At 33.9% G+C, this 18563-nt stretch overlaps 1 pseudogene; it reads left to right on the top strand.

Annotated features, from left to right (window-relative positions):
* The first annotated feature begins 18236 nt into the window (after nucleotides 1-18236).
* LOC122908109 lies at nucleotides 18237-18336 on the top strand (annotated as a pseudogene).
* Nucleotides 18337-18563: the final 227 nt, after the last annotated feature.

Genomic DNA, 18563 nt, shown 5'->3' with positions numbered 1-18563 from the left:
TTGAAGTTGTATTTTTCTTGACAAACAGCATTGAAATTGATACACATGAGCTTTTAATCCATTTGTAAAATCTCTTCTTTCATTAAGTTTGTAACACTGTATGATCTTTCTTTAGTGAGAGGTTGTGGACCATTTTTTGATGGTTTTTCCCCTAAACAGTAGTTTAAATTTAGCTGATTGCTTATATTCAGAATCATCTGGCTACTGGCATTTTACTTCATATCTAAAACTTAGTTTTTCATCTTATATATTTCTTCAAACTTCCTCACATTCACATACTTGCTCTTCTTGTTTTCCTATTTCATTTTTCCTCATTATTAATTGATTTAACAAATTTTTAAATTGAATACACAATGTGCCAAGAGCTTTTCTGGGCAATAAGGAAATAAAAATTAACAAAGACTAAATTTTTGTCATCTTGGAGTTTATTTCCTTATAAGGTCTGGTGGGATACAATAACAAGAAAATTAGATTATACTAGCATTTCAATGACAGTAAATGTGATAATTTAAGTATGAGTTGAAAGTTGGGGATATGAATTGGTTTTTATTTAAAATAAATTATAATTATACAAGACCTTAAGAAGGTGAAGGATTAAAATATGTGATCCACATGGGATCACTCTCCTCTTCCAAGTTTATATATGTGTCAAAATGTTTGATTTAGTTCATGAAAGCATTTCATACAGGGGAAATAGAAATACATAAGGGTTCAAGATAGAAACTACCTGATGCATCTGAAAAAAGTACTATCATTTTATGTATGTGGTACTGACACACCTCTTTGACTATTTTCACATTTTCTACCTTTATACCATATAGTGGCCACTAATCACTATTTGTTGACTAGGTAAATATGCAAATCAATGAATGATAGTCAAAGAATAAAGAAGAAGCTTCCAATGATATACTAAATTTAATTATTCATGATGAATACCTGAAAGGTAGTCTCCAAGCTGAAATGTATGTACGAATACCAAATGAAGCTAGAAGAGTTTAGTACACAGAATGCAATCAATTTTTACACTTGTTTCAGAGCTAGGTTTTTTGAGATTTTTTTAAATGATTGATTGATTGATTGGTGATTGACTGATTTGACAGAGACAAAGTAAGGACAAGCAGGGATAGCTGCAGACAGAGGGAGAGGGAAAAGCAGTCTTCCTGCTGATCAGGGGGGCTAATGAGGGGCTGGACTCCAGCACCCTGGGATCACAACCTGAGCTGAAGGCATATGTTTAACCAACTGAGCTACCCAGGGGCCCCTCAGAGATAGAATTTAAGCTTTCTATAAATCACTATGGTGATTGGAAGATAACTTAGTAAATAATATTTCTGTTACTTAATCTAAGATGTCTCATAAATTTACCAGTGTTCACTTTAGTTTACCCCAGTATTACAAAGTGTTTCTTATCATGCCTTAGATAAATTGTTGATAAAATGCTACCAATTATTAGCTCAGAATATATACTCCTGAGTTTTCACAACATACAATTTTATTTTGCCATTTTGAATTAGTACTTTTCACCCAAACTTATAGGAAATGAGTTAGGTTGGTCAATCTTTGAAGTGAGAATAGCAAATTGAAGAACAGTAAACACCCAATCTTTTTTAAACACAAAAGCCTTTTAACAGAAGGATGTCCTATGTTCCATGGACATTTGAAAATTATTTATGGAGTTAATATGAACAAATAATTTATTTGATGTTAGAGTTTCTTATTTTCCACATTATTCACAAAAAGGAAATAAAATAAAATATATCCCTGGAATACTGCCCTTTCTTACAACTATCTGGCAAAAAGATGATGATGGGCCTCTTTAAAGCTTAAAGAATACAGTAGGTGATAGAAAAGGGAGCAAGAAGAGGCCAAAAAGTATCCTGGTAGGGCGGGTTTTGATGTGCATATTTTCTCTTAAGTAACTTTTCATAATTTATTAGGTGTTAAAAGCTAGTGTGAGATTCCAGAGCAGAATGAGTTGCAAATGAAGGAGCACATTTGGAAATGTCTAAGACTTTTGTCTTTCCATTTTCCATTTTATCACCTTCACTCAAGAAACTGACACAGTAGTCCTCAGATCTGCCTTTTTTTCCTCTGCATTGAATATTATTTTTTTTTGGATCCATAGTAATTTTATTCAAATTTCAGTTAGACACCTATAGCCAGGCAGTAAGGGTCACTTAAAAATCATGTAGATTAGTTTGTAAATACTGATACTGTTAAATTACATGTAAATTAATTTGTAAATACTGATACTAGAGGGTTATAGGGAAGCAATAACTGTATGAGAGTATATACATTTCTTTGCATTGAATACTTCTATGTGTGAACCACAGAAATAAAGTTAAAATGAATGTGCAAAATATGTAGACTCATCATTTCAAAAATTCAGGATTGAGTATTGTACAAAGCCCTTTCTCATTATTTCTAATATTTATTAACAAAAATGTCTCACAGACAAGAATAAAATATTTAATGAAGAATGTGTTTTTCAAAAAAAAAGTAATAAAAAAAAATTTAAAAAAAAAGAATGTGTTTTTCAAAATATACCACACTTCAGTAATATATCTCAACATCAATAAACTCTTTTTTTAGGAAATATATATATATATATATATATTTGATCTATGTTTATTACATCTTTTTACCTTTACTAATTAAAAATATATTATGTAAATAATTAGTATGTATAATTGGCTCACCATATCCAATTGTGTTGGTGAAATAGACATTTGTGGGAAGAGTATTGGAATTTTTCTTTCTCTCTTTCCTAAGTGATACATGTTTATTTGATAACCAATTTTATCATCTCATTGGTGCTGTTAACATTACTTACTAAAATTGAAATTCAAATAAATGAAATTAGAAGTTTTTTTATATTAAGTCTGTTGAACTGAATATCATTATGATTATTGACAAGATCCTATTAAGAGTAGTATCCACCACCCAATGAAAGTGGTAACACATAGAGGGACAATGTGATAAATAATTGTTGAAATGTAAATGTTATAGTAGGAAAAAAGGAGATATTATTTCCAGCTAAGACACTAAGTATACCCTGTGCAGAATTTGGATCTGAGCTGTATTATAAATATATGGTTTATTGGTTCAGATTTCATAGCATATACAGAAACTGATAATTTAACTAAGCAAGGGTATGCATAAGCAATAAGAGACTTACAGATTGGAATAATTTTGGAATAGCTGGAAGTATGGGTTCTAGGCTTAACCTCTAAGACCTCTTCTGAATTATCAGAAGTTACCACCTGACTGAAAGGAAATATTTATTTTCTAAGAAGTTATTGTTCTGTTCCCAAACCATCTGGGTCTGCTTCACGTTTCTCCTATTAGTGTCTGCTGTAGAGTACATAGAGCATACAGATGTGCAGTAGACACTTCAGACAGTCAGAGCAAGACCAAAATGAAAAATCTGTTTGCACTTTATTCTGGAACAGCTAGAGAACATTTACTTGCTCAGCATACCTCTTTATGCTGAGAGTATTAGTGATCATTGTATGAATGAAGAGCAGTGCATTCAAATGTGGTGCATGTTACAGCTAGAGATTCAATCTTGTACTATTTTCCTATTAGTTCAGATCTCAAGGCAAAGCTATTTGTTACTCACTTTGAAGAAGTGAATAACATGTCCCTCATCTTGCAACACAGACATCTCAGCAGCATGGGAACACCTTCAAATCTCCATTAGTGATGTGGGTTAATATAATGAATGTCCATGCATATTAATTATGAGCAGAATGGGAGTATTGACATAGCCCTGAGCAAAATTGTTATAAATTTGATTGAAGGCACTCAGCTGTCCTTGTCATGGGAATGCAAATGGCTTCTACCTTTCTTCATTTTATTTGCAGAGATAAATCATTTACAAAATCATTGGTTATTAAACAGATACCAGGGATGTGTTGATTTGCCTAATTGTCCCATTAAAGAATCTATATCTGAAACATCAGTTGCAACATCAGTTGCAACTGGAATTCTGGCCCCATTCAGCTTATGAATTCAGATTATATTCACTATAATCCTTTAAGATGTGTCTGTCTCCAGGAAAATCATAAGAGGATAATTAAGTTAGAAAGTAAAATAAATATTTACCTTGACTTTTTTCACATATGTAAGGTGCTAATAAATACTGCTCTTCCTACAGATCTTTACCGTATTATTCGATAATGAAGTGTCACTCCAAAAACTTCCCCATGGTTTTTCTAATCGTATTCACCTTCCCAATTAAAACTTACTTAGTAATTTAGTATAAAAGCTTGAGGATGTCTGCAATGTAAAGCAAAATATACGAAAAAGTAATATTAGAGAAAATAATCATAAAGAATCTATTCACTTTTTCCACATATTCATAATAAAATTTCCAGGGTTATAGAACAGAAAAAAAGTAGAAGGAAATAAATTATTAAAATTAATAAAAGATTTTTTTTCTCAATCAGATGATAATCATCATTCTTTTGCTTGAAAGTGCTGATGGACTGCCAGTCTAGTTAAAAGCAAACTAACCTAGAGATAGATATGTTTTGCTAAAATATCAGAATTTTAAATATAGAAGAAAATTGTAAAATCATCCAGACCAAAAGTGGTTTGGTTAAAAGAGAAGAAATACTAGATAGGCATTAGACTTACATTTTTATGATTATAAGCTAGAAAATAATTAAGCCTCTTACATTTCCAAAAGAAAATCATTTTGACCCCAAATTTTAATTAAAATATGTTCTTAAATATTTTAATTAAATTATAAATCTGATGTGAGAAATAAAATCTGGTATAAGAGAAAAAAGGTAAAGAAAAGTATTTTGACAATGATTTATACATTCTTCTATGAGAAAACAAAATTGAAAAAAAAAATTAGAAACTTCCTGCAACCACTAAAGCTAAGGACATCAGGTATCTCCCGCAAAGAAGAAAGGGATGTTTTACATTCAGCTATAATCAAAAAAATTTGTCTACCATGTTGCCTTTCATTCTCACTTTTTCTGTTATTTTCTTGTTGTTGTTCTACTTTTCCTATTTTCCTTAGTATTATTTTAAATATTTTGATATTCCCTTTTGAATCTCTATAGTTTTGAAGCTATGGATAGTGGTAGCTCTAGATATTATAATTATATTATATTTTATCTTTAATTTCTCAAGGTTGTCCTTCACAGAATAGAAAAATCACTTCACATATTATGTAAGAAGTATTATTGTTTTTACTCCTACCCAAAATTTGTGTAATCATTGTCATATTTGCTTACAAAACTAATAAATTCTCGAGTAATAAATTCTCTGCCTGACACTCTTCCTATTTGTGCTATCTCTCTGACAAATAAATAAATAAATAAACAAAATTTAAAAAAATCCATTGTGTTTTCTCAATGAAATACCCTTTAAATAGTTATTAATATTGAAAGAATATTTACAATATGTTTACTCATTCCATTGCGTTTCATTCCTTCATAGATCTAAGTTCTTTTGGACATGTAAATTCCCCTGTAGAATTTTCCTTGTGAAAATATTTTTCCCCTCTGGATTTTGTCTGAATTGGTGGAAGGACTATTAAGATTCCCAGGCAGGGGTGCCTGGGTGGCTCAGTGGGTTAAGCCTCTGCCTTAGGCTCAGGTCATGATCCCAGGGTCCTGGGATCGGGCCCCACATCGGGCTCTCTGCTCAGCAGGAGGCCTGCTTCCTCCTCTCTCTCTGCCTGCCTCTCTGCCTACTTGTGATCTCTGTCTGTCAAATAAATAAAATCTTAAAAAAAAAAAAAAAAAAGATTCCCAGGTAGATCCACCCTACTATAACTAAACAAGTTGTGTTGCTTCCAAAATGCAGTTTTTTTGTGTCTTGTGTCTTGATTTACCTTTCTTGGCTCCGGTAATAAATCTAATGAAGCAGGGAAGATCATTTATTCTTGTTGACTGTTTCTGACTCTGTTTTGTTTCTCAGCCAAGCCTGATTCCATTTTGTAAATGAACATCGTTTTGTTTCCTCTTTAGCAGTAACATTGGGAGGTTGGCTTTGATTATATTATCTGACCATATGGTCTTGTACAAGTGACAGAAAACACTATCTTTCTGTTTATCCCTGTGTTTGCTTGTGTTGAGGACTCTGTTATCTCTTGATATTCACTTTGGCAATAGATCCTAAGGATATGATTTTAGGGTGCCTGGGTGGCTCGGTGGGTTAAGCCTCTGCCTTCGGCTCAGGTCATTATCTCAGGGTCCTGGGTTCAAGGCCCGCACCAGGTTCTCTGCTCAGCAAGGAGCCTGCTGCTTCCTCTCTCTCTGCCTCTCTGCCTACTTGTGATCTCTCTGTCTGTCAAATAAATAAATAAAATCTTAAAAAAAAAAAAAGAATATTATTTTAAAAGATAGATGGCTGATCTCTAATGCAAAGATGATAAAATGCTCATATTACATATTAAAACTTTAATTATGTATAATCTGATTAATAGATAAAACCCTTAAAGTTTGTATTGTTTGCATGTCCTGTGAACTTGAATCACTTTTTTTAAAAAGATTTTATTTGTTTATTTGACAAATAGAGAGCATAAGCAGGGGGAGTAGGGGGGAGAGAATCAAGCTCCCCACTGAACGGGAAGAAGAATGCAGGCTAGATCCTAGGACTCTGGGATCCTGACCTGAGCCAAAGGCAGATGCCTCACCAACTGAACCGCCCAGGCACTGCTTGAATCTCTGTAACTTTTTTTTTTTTTTTTTTTTTTTTTAAGCATTCTAATGAAAATCAGTTCTTGCTTCAAGGACATCTCAAAATTTTTCATGTCTACCTGACCATCCCAACCTGAAAGTGATGCAACTGATTGCTGCTTTGGTTTGAAATACAGCAAATTGTTCCTTGTATTAACAGTTGACCAATGGCCAAAGTTGAAAAACTGGCTATTGGTCCTCTATGTTTCTTTGTGGTGAGTGTGTGAGAAACTAATTTCTGAAAGAGTTTTTATTCCACAAAAAGAAAATAATTACATTTTTAAGCGTTATTTTCATTGTAGCCTTTTTGTTTCTAAACTGGCTCCTTTTTTAAGATTTTTGGAGATTAACTGGTCATATAAATATTTCATTTGTGTGTATTATAGAGTCATCTAATTAGAACAGATCTACCGTAAAGGGGGTAAAATGTATGCAAAGTTTTAAAGATTGGAACCATTTTTATGTGGTTCAGAGAGCAAAGAGCTCTGACTTTAAAAAAAAAAAAGGAGGAAAAAAGGCTTTTCTTGGTTTGGATGAAAAGTGTATGAATGAGTCTAAATTAGTATCATATTTAAAAGTACATGAAATGAAAACCTGTACTTCTGGCTTGTAAAGTGCTCTTTCCCTGACTTAGATTATCAGAGGGTTCTAACTGCACGTTTTTTGCTCATTTCTCTTGAAAAAAACAAGACAACCACACAGAAATATACAATGTCTAGGCAAGATGTTTGCAAGAAACCTCTGGGTCTGTAAAAATTGTTAAATTTTATCTTGACCCAAAATATCTAGACTAGTGCTTTCACAAACAACACAAATGAAATAGGGCCATATATCCCCTGACCCAAAACATCTTATCCTGAATTTCTGTGGCTTTTAAGTCCTGTGCACAGAGTGAAATGCCTATTCAGGGCTTAGTCCCAGATAAAATGGACTATAAACTATAGAGAATAGCTGTCTTCAAACTTTTTCTAGTTTACCTGAGTAGTTCATAAGATTTGCTTTGTGTGTGTGTAATTTTTTTTTTTAGGACTTCACCTCTATTATTCTACTTACCATTACTATTATTAATAGTGTAACTAATTGGGATATTTTCTAACTAAACAGCAGTACAACTCCAAAAGTAATGGAACAGTTGCTAAGAGTAGACCTTAAAAATTCTTATCATAAGAAAAAATTCTAACTATTTAAGAAGATATATGTTAACAAAATTTGTGTGGTAATGACTTCACAATAGGTACATATATAAATGATTATGTTTATACCTTGGGCTAACATAATAGCATATAGAAATTGTGTATCAATAAAACTGGAGGAGTGCTTGGATAGCTCAGTTGGTTAAGGGTCTGCTTTGGCTCAGATCATGATCCCAGAGTCCTGGGATCAAACCCCATATCAGGGTCCCTGCTTGGTGGGGAGCCTGCCTCTCCCTCTCCTTCTGCCTCCCACCATCTCTGCTTGTGCTCTTTCTCTCTGTCATATAAATAAATAAAATATTTTAAATACATAAATAAAACTGGAAAAAAATGTAATGATGGATATGTCTGTCTCCAAATTACTGCTTAAACATACTGTCTCCTAATAGCCTTAGCTTGATTCTTAGGGAAGCTGTCTGGAGTGAGAATCTCTATAAAATTCCCAACTTTTTAGACAAAAGTCTCACAAGACAGAAAGAGTTTTAGGCAGAGGGGAGGCTAAAGAATTCTCAGGTACTTCAAGTGCACCGATGTGGGAGCTTGTTTCAAATTACTGATTTCAGTCTAGTTAATGAATAAACTTGGCACAGAATTGTAACACACATGTATAAACTTTTGGGAGTCCAGGGGACAGGAACCTAGTTGGGGGGGATCTAAGAGATGTTATTCAATCAATTCCATGCTATTCTGTAACACAGAAATCAGAAGGAAGCATAGGAGTTCGGATAATATGGAAATACCCAGGAAAAACAATTTTGCATTAAGCCATAAATAATGTAATTATTTAAAAAAATGTCTTTTCTTTTTGTCTTATTGCTGTAGAAAATGCTATTTTTTAAGATGAAAAAAAAAAAAAAAACCTCCCAGCATTTTGGCCTAATATAACTGAACACAGCATGCTAATTTTGCCATTTGGTAAAGAAAATTAATACTGTATCATATTAAAAATATGCAGTTAAACCTCCTCCCCCCACATTGTAGTAACATCACAAACATGATTTCAATAACACCTTCTGGAACTAAATAAAGAAGCCCTGAGATTGAGAGAGAACACATTGTAGCAAGGTAGAGTCTTCCTGGCTGTCTTCAGGAAGGTTATTGTTGATGTATCAGGGAAGAAATGGAATATATAAGAATTGTCAGACTTTGAGGATCAGCAGGACTTTTTGTATCATGAATCAAAGAGCATCACAGAATTAACCCTATAGGGAATAATTTAGTTGCAGACAACCCTTGGGTCATTGAATTTTTGGTATGCCCACAGTCTATAATTTACATATAGGAAACTCATTGGTGGTATTCTACCTGTTTCTTTGGTCTCCATCTTTCGTGAGAATTGGAAGCCAGATCCAGAAGCTTGATCAGATTCAGAATATATCTGAGAAGACTATTGGCAGTACTTTGTTCTTTTACCTGGCAGTATATAATGGTTGTGTTTTTATGACAAGTAAGAGTCATAGATGCTCAAATATAGGTCCTTTACTTCATTAAAACATTGTTTTTGTTTTTATCTTGAGTAATAATATAAGAATACCGTTCTCGTCTTCTATTATTTAGTTATCCAGCCGTTATGTACTAGTTTGGTTGATATAGGAAAGGAAAGAAAAATCCTTGATTTTTCCTTTTTATTTAGCAAACTGTCTAGATAATGAATCGGTCTCCTATTATCTGAGAAGGTGCATGGTTGGTTTTATTTCTCTTAATATCATTATAAACTCATGAGTTTAAATGCATTTGATGAGTTTCAATTCATTGCACTTATTATTAATATTCAAATTACCTCTTTTGGCCAGTGGGAGTCACTTTACTTTGACTTCTAAATCCATTTTTCATGACCACAGAGTTAGATAAGTTTGATGACATCTTCAGTTTATGTTCTATTTGCACACTAGAAATGTTCATTGCTACTGGGTTGGTCATTAAAAACTTTATGACTTTTTTAACATTAAAACTCCAAAAATCATGTCTTAAAAATTTTTATTAAAAATTGATATTTATAATGAGTAAGATTCACAAATCTGGATACCTTTACTTTATCTGGAGCAATTGATTATACTCACTTGATCATTTTTTACATTAACTGGGGGGAAAATGGACTGCATTACAATGTCTTATTCTGTGCTTTGTATAAACAGAAAATTCTCATAATTTTTACTAATTCTTTCATAATTTAGTGATATTATGTATTTTATTTAATAAAATAAATTTTTGAGCTAGGAATGGATATGGGTTTTAAAAGAAAATTTAATACCAATAATTTAATGCTGAGTCTGTTCTATGCCTTTAGAAAACATGCTTTTTCAAAATACAAATGTAGTCCAAATTTGTAATTAATTCATATACTGTAAAAATGAGTAAATTGTAGCAGCCCTTTCAATGACTGTGGTGGTTAAGGGTAGAATAACAGCCATGATATTCTTGTGGCACACATAATTTGGTTGAAATAAAATGTTTTCCATTTTGGCTAGAATGCAAATTAATGATATCAACATAGTTATGTCAAATTTACCTTTCAATCAGTTCAATCTCATGAATTGTTTTATGAAAACTCAAAATCACTTGCATTAAGGAAGAGAAATGTGAATTTACTTGTGCTGTTACTATAGGATACTTTACAAATATTGAAAGACCAAGAAGATTAACAATCTCTGAATGCAGGTAAAAATATTTAAACCACTGAAAATCAAAGCAAAGGTCCCTAGAAACACAATGAAGTTAGAAAGGTCAGGGAAATTGTTATATACGAGCAAGAGTATAATCTTGAACATGTGAAAAAAAATGTTTGAAAATTTGGTGAGAGTGGAAAATCAGAGATAGATATAGGTGATTTAGAGAATTCCAGTTGTGGATGGATTTTTATGACTACAAAGTTGTTGTTTAGCTATCTACAACTTAAACATGGGAAGGAGAGGCAATGGAGACAACAGAAACCTTGACAGGAAGAAAATGGAAACGTTTATTTACAGCAAATTGCCAAAATGTAAATGAAGGCAACAAAGAAACAAAAATATTGGTGGAGAATGAAGTAGTATCTTTTAAAGAATCTCAATTGTGGGTATATAGATCGGAAAATAAGAGAGTAAGTGAAAAAGAAGACAAGGAAAATAGTGACAAATTGTAGCCAGCCCAATGATAGCCATTCTAGCAAATACTGGAATGGTGATTGTTGGACAACAGCGGTGGTGTAATGGCCACTTTGCTTTCCATTTCCTTTCTTTTTTTATTCCTTTTCTTATATCTATACATAAATACAGTCATGTTAAAAAATGCTGATATGCAGTGAACCAGCAATCTCCCTATAAATACTGAAATTACTGTGATTTGTTCCCAAATAGATTGACTAAAACTCAGTGGTAATTTATCAAATGGTTTTAAAAAACTTTGTGTAGTTTCAGGAAATATCTATTTTGCTTTGAGGGAGAAAAAGTTGTTTCAGGCTGTCTGCGATCAAATTGATTGTCAACTTGGTGATGCTTGTTGGTTTATGAATAAATCCAAATAACTATTGTACATTCAGTTAGCACAACTTCCTCTCTAGGAGAAAAGTCTGTAAGTGGAAGAGCAAGGGGAAACTTTTAGGATGTATAGTTCTACTTTTTTTCCCCAAAGAAACCTGCCTTTTTAAATAAACATAAGGGCTATAATGGTTTTTATGGATCATATTATTAAGAATTGTTTTCTAGGGCACCTGGGTGGCTCAGTGAGTTAAGCCTCTGCCTTCAGCTCAGGTCATGATCTCAGGCTCCTGGGCTTGAGCCCCGCATCAGGCTCTCAGTTAAGCAGAGAGCCTGCTTCTCCCTCTCTCTCTACCTGCCTCTCTGCCTACTTGTGATCTCTTTCTGTCAAATAAATCAATAAAATCTTTAAAAAAAAAAAGATTTTTTTCTAACTGATGTGTTTGAAAGGTTTAGCACACATATTAAATAATTCAAATGCCAAATCTATACATCTTTTGTTATTAAATAACTGCTACCTCCATATCCTGAATTCTCATGCTTTTTATGATATGTTTTGCTGAATAAATTTTTCTTATAAATTCTACCAAATAGGCAAAATCAAGAGATAAAAATCCTTGGACTATGGTTTTAATTCAAAGGAAACAATATAGGATTTAATGGTTTGTGTCAAGTGGTACATCTCAGAAAGAACAGATAATAATAACAGCTAATCCATGTACTGGCTTTATTGCCAGTCAAGCAGTTTTATATTTTAAACAGCTTTATTGAGATATAATTCACAAATCATAAAATTCACCCATTTGAGGTATGCAATGCAATGGGTATAGCTATTCAAAGATATAGTCAAACACCACTGAGTCAATTTTAGAAAATTTTTATTACCACATAAAGAGAACCCATATGTTTTGGCTATCATTCCTTTATCACTCCGTTCCCTGTCCTCCATCCTAAGGAAATATTTTATATTTCTTCCTGTATAGATTTGCCTATTCTGGATAATTCATGTAAATGAAATCATATAATATGTTGTTTTTCTATGGCTAGTTTCTATCACTTAGTATAATATTTTCAAGGTTTATCCATTTTGTAATATATTTCAGTGTTTCATTCCTTTTTTTTCCAATTTATTTATTTTCAGAAAAACAGTATTCATTATTTTTTCACCACACCCAGTGCTCCATGCAAGCCGTGCCCTCTATAATACCCACCACCTGGTACCCCAACCTCCCACCCCCCCACCACTTCAAACCCCTCAGATTGTTTTTCAGAGTCCATAGTCTCTCATGGTTCACCTCCCCTTCCAATTTACCCAAAAGCACATACCCTCCCCAATGTCCATAACCCTACCCCCCTTCTCCCAACCCCCCTCCCTCCAGCAACCCACAGTTTGTTTCGTGAGATTAAGAGTCACTTATGGTTTGTCTCCCTCCCTATCCCGTCTTGTTTCATGGATTCTTCTCCTACCCACTTAAGCCCCCATGTTGCATCACCACTTCCTCATATCAGGGAGAACATATGATAGTTGTCTTTCTCTGCTTGACTTATTTTGCTAAGCATGATACGCTCTAGTTCCATCCATGTTGTCGCAAATGGCAAAATTTCATTTCTGTTGATGGCTGCATAGTATTCCATTGTGTATATATACCACCTCTTCTTTATCCATTCATCTGTTGATGGACATCTAGGTTCTTTCCATAGTTTGGCTATTGTGGACATTGCTGCTATAAACATTCGGGTCCACGTGCCCCTTTGGATCACTACGTTTGTATCTTTAGGGTAAATACCCAGTAGTGCAATTGCTGGGTCATAGGGCAGTTCTATTTTCAACATTTTGAGGAACCTCCATGCTGTTTTCCAGAGTGGTTGCACCAGCTTGCATTCCCACCAACAGTGTAGGAGGGTTCCCCTTTCTCCACATCCTCGCCAGCATCTGTCATTCCTGACTTGTTGATTTTAGCCATTCTGACTGGTGTGAGGTGATATCTCATTGTGGTTTTGATTTGTATTTCCCTGATGCCGAGTGATATGGAGCACTTTTTCATGTGTCTGTTGGCCATCTGGATGTCTTCTTTTTATGAATGAATACTATTATATTGTGTGTATATACCACTTTTGTTTACTCATCCACATACTGACGAAGATTGGAATTGCTTCCTCCTTTTGGTTATTAGGAATAACGCTGCTATAACAATTCATGCACATTTTTTTTGTGGACATGTTTTCATTTCCTTTGGATATGGGGTTGGAAGGGAAACTATCTCTTTGCCTAACTGCTTAACTCAGAAATCAGTCTTCTCCTGCCCTTGGACTGGGACTTACACTCCTGGTTTTCAGGTCTTTCAACACAGATTGTAATTTACACTATTTATTCACCTGATTTCAGGCTCTGGACTCAGACTGGAATTACACTGCCAGCTTTCCTGGATCTCTAGCTTGTAAATGGTATATTGTGATATTCTCAGCCTCATAATCATGTGAACCAATCCTTAGATAGATAGATCTTAGATGATAGATAGATATATAGTTAGATAGGTCGACTCTCATACTGGTTCTGTTTCTCTGAAAAACCCTCATATATCCAGGCACTGGGGCTCCAGGATTTGTAATATTAACAATATTGTTTCAAAGGAAACCAGGCAACCTCATGCCCAAAATTCTGCAAAATTTTCCCTCTTCCATCTCTATATTTGAATATAGGCTAAAGTGAGATATTGTAGCATAACACAAAAAAATTAAAGATTTTTGTAATCAGATACACCAGGAAAAACCTTCTAGATTTGTCCCTCCATAGTATGTGTAAGCAGGTAAATAACTACTATTGGTGTAATTAAAAAATGGGGAAAATCATCATCTTTCAAAGTTTCTACTGAGACACATACTTGTCTGTGATATATAATGTGGGAATTTGTTCCCAGGGATGTAGTGTTTGTTGACATAGCTCCAAACTAAATACTAAATAAACCCTTTTGACAAGATGTGTCAGATTTATGATTTAAAGATGTAGTTGGCAGGAAGGATTTTGTCATATATTGACACCCACTAGAGTTTATTGTCAGTTTACAGAAATTCAGCAACTAGTTATTCACTGTATTTCTGCTGCTTAAAAGATTTTAACACCTTCTCTTCATTTATGTATTTTGAGGCCAATAGGTGTTGCCACTGATTTCAATAAATAATCCATAAATTATTGTACCCAGTCATGTTTCAAACTATGTGGTTATGTGTTTCAAACTATGTGGTGGATAATGAAACTCCATTTTTAAATCTCAGTTTTGTAATGCAGTATCTGCTCTTAGAAGAAAGATGGCAAAATGAACTAAGCCTTAGAAAACATGAACTGACACAGTCCTAAGAAAAGCTATTCTGGTTTAGGGATTGCCACATATATCACTCTATTATCTTTTTTCTATTCTACATTGGGCCCGTTTACTAACTAGGATTCATTGTCTTATGAGTTAACATGAACTGTGGCTGCATACACATTTTGGTGACCGTGATAAATATGAAGAAAAAATAATGATCTTGAATTTATAATGACGTGGCCCATCTTTGCATGTAAGCTTGTTCATGCACATATGATTTTTCTACCAATACATCGAGTGAAACTCTGGTATTCTTTATTTTAAAATAATCCATTTTCTACATTGTTAAATACTAATCTATCTATACACTTTCAAAGTATTTGTCATTTATTATCAAGAGAGTTTTTTTTTTTAACTAGAGCTAAAATAAATCAAGGGGAAATGAAGCAAACTGTTCTTTTGTAGTTATATCAATTAATTTACGCAATGCATTGTGGCTAAGGAGGTATGTATTTCAAGAAAAAATCAATTCAAATACTACTTTATTTCTACAATTATAATTTTTTCCTCTAAACCTATCAGGTTGATAGTGTATATTTGGCATGTCTTAATGCAAAGACAAAGTAGCTTTATGTATTTGCTTCTTAAATGTATGCATAAAGCTGAATTCAATCAAGTGAATACTGAACTCTCTAGAGGTTAGGACTGATACAAAATTGGAAATTGATAAAAAAAAATGTTTTTAACTGTAGCCACTTAAAAAACTGCTACTTCATTTTCCTGGTAAAAAGGGTCTAATGTCTATAAGCATAGTCCTAGTTTTTTTTTGCTGATTAGATTCACTGATTAAGTTTCTCTACCTGATTAGCTTTGCTGAGCTAAATGTAGGTCAAACTTGCACTAGAAGAACTTGTAGCATTTAACTATTATTCTAATGCAATTAGTCTATAGGGCATTATTTTATGTTCCAGAGCATGAATAACTTGAAATTATCGGAAGTAACTATGGTTACAAAATGGCGATGAATGCTAGATACTAAAATTCCCATAGCGACATGATTCAAACAAACAAATACCAATTTACAGAAGCTCCCAATGTCAGCATAGTTCAACAGGCATAATCTGTGAGTTTCGAAGAAGTGTGCTAATGGGAGTGCCTCTCTACTTGTTAGATGGGGTGTTACCCCACTCAAGAATCATTTAATAAAGCCAATTAGATTCAAATTTACTTCGTTGAATTTAGTTTTTTAACAGATTTGGAAGCAGCAACAGGATCTGAAGCAAATATCAGCAGATATTTGGGGAAGAATGAGAAACACAAGCATGGTACCTGTGAAACCATTGAAAGCACTTTCTCTTTTCCAGGGCCTGTGGGTAAGCTCCTCTGGGTCTGAGCTCCACTGGGTTTTGCTTTTGAGCTCTGAATCTAAATGGTTTTCCTTTGCAGGGCAGGTCAGCATGGGCTGGCAGAAGGGTCTGCAGGAGCCAAGCCCCTAGCCTTTCATGCCACAATTACCCAGGTGGAAAACCTCAGTGAGGTTCCATTGGAATTGGCGGTGATATGCACAAGGCCTTCTTATGGCCAGGGCACAGTACAACTGATATATTAAGGTAAATGTCTCTCTTGTCTTGTGTAATAAAAGCTATCGCTAGTGGGATCTCAGAAGCCAAAAACTGCAAAAATTGGTGGGCATGGGTTCAGCATTAAAAAGATGTCAGAGCACTCACCACCAAAGGAAGATTCATATAGTAAAGATAAGTTGGTTATGAAACAGATTAGATCGACCCTAGGTCACCTACCAAACTCAAGAAAACGTCTGTGCAACAAGAAAATGTAGACGATCCCCAATCCGGCAACACATCCCTTTTAGGTATTATCCGGGCTCTGAGAAACCTAAAGTTTAACTAATGAGATCCTTAAATTCTAAAGAGTCAACTCTGCTACCTTCCAGCACCTGCTTATTTTATGTGTAATAACTACAGTTATGGAAGTTGGCAGACATCTAGAAAGATGAAAAAAATGTATTAAAAATAACCGAGAATTATAGAGGCCATTACGGGAAGTGTTCCAATCAGATAAGATGTTTATTTAAGCGATACATTTGAAAGTAAGGGCTCCCAAATTAAATAAACAGAATGGGATGTCTGTTTTAATTTATCTGCAGGAGATTCCAAAAGCTTTAAAGATTCCAAAATAGTTTTGTTGGAAGATTCATGGTGAAAGACTAATAAAATTAAGAACACAAAAAGTACCTGAGCAAAATAAAAGGAGTATGGTAATTTTCAGGTTTATTTTCAGATTCATTTTCAGTTTTTGATTATTTGGAGTATTTTTCTCTAATCTATGAATTGATTATTTCTTCCATATGTATTAAATTCTGGACTTAAATTGTTAAATGTGTTTAGTAGAACATTGTTAGAATAGTTTCTAGGGAGAGATTTAGTATAACAACATTCACTGCAGTTAACTTTTGGCTTCCTTTTTTGTATTCTTTTAGTACAAAACCATGAAAGAAAGTTGAATTATTATGAAAAGAAAAGAACTGAACTTTTTTTTTTATGATGGAGAAAGTTAAGAAAATTTTCCAAAGCATTGTTGGAATAATGTTTTTTTCAGAAGGTTTTTGAGTGTCTGATATGTATCAGGTATGAATTAAAAATCAGAAAAACATGTAAAAAATTATCAATTTTATTAGTCAAGAGGGAAATGCAAATTAAAAGCACCATAAGTTAGTCCATACCTCCTGAAATAGGAAAAACAAAAGAAAACAATAGCAGCAACAATAAGGAAAACGTCTCCTTATTTGTGACTAGGTCAGCTAGGTTGCAGAACAACTGGAATTGTTATACTGTTGGTGGCAAAGCAAAACTGTACAGTCATTTGAAAAACAGTTATGCAGTTTCTTAAAAACTTAAACATATACTTACCTTATGTTCCAGGAATCTCACTTTAGATATGTACTAAATGAAATGCAAACATGTTCACATAAAACCTAGCAAGTGGATGTTCATAGTAGATTTATTTATAATCACTTTGAACTGGTAACAACCCAAATGTCGTTCATCTGGTGACTCAATAAACACACTGTAGAATGTCTATAGAAGAAGAAAAAAACTTAAATTTATAAAATTATGGATGAAACACAAATGTATCATGTGGACTCCAAAGTCTTAATACACTATGACTCCATTGGTAGGACATTGTGGAGAATGAAAACCTATAGGAACAGAAAATACCAGTGTTGCCAGAGGCTGGTAGTTGGAGGTTGACCACAACATGTCATGGGGAAAATTTTGGAGTATTTTAACTGTTATATGTCTTCATTGTTGTGGTGGCCAGATAACTGTGAGTGCTTTTCAAAACTTGCAGAAATTTACACTAAAAATGGTAAATGTCATTGTATGCAAATTAATTTAATTAAAAAAGGTAAAATGTTGAAGGGAAAAAAGTCCAGTAAATAGTCTACTAAATAGTTGTGTTACTTCCATGGTTGTTATACTTATAGAATTAAAGATTATATGACATTCAAAAGAAATGGGTTAATCCTAACAATACAATACTCAGTTAAAGAAGTAAATCCCTCTGTAGCCAATAAGGCTGACTGTACTACAGTAGCCTCCTTGGTAGTATATGCAGCTTGTTGGGATTGTATGGGTTGCCTTAAGGGACCTTAGAGACAGCCCTTTCGGTGGATGTTGGGGTCTGACCTCATGGCTATCTCCAATTTAGGCTGCAGACAGATATGCAGGGTGCCTTTGGAAAGCCCCAGGGCACTGTAGCCAGGGTCCACATTGGCCAAGTCATCATGTCCATCTGTACCAAGCTGCAGAACAAGCATCATGTGACTGAGGCCCTACACAGGGCCAAGTTCAAGTTCCCAGGCCACCAGAAGATCCACATCTCCAAGAA

This window comes from Neovison vison, chromosome 5 (assembly GCF_020171115.1).
Source record: "Neovison vison isolate M4711 chromosome 5, ASM_NN_V1, whole genome shotgun sequence".
Lineage (NCBI taxonomy): Eukaryota > Metazoa > Chordata > Mammalia > Carnivora > Mustelidae > Neogale > Neogale vison.
This window is presented reverse-complemented; position numbering and strand designations above follow the sequence as displayed.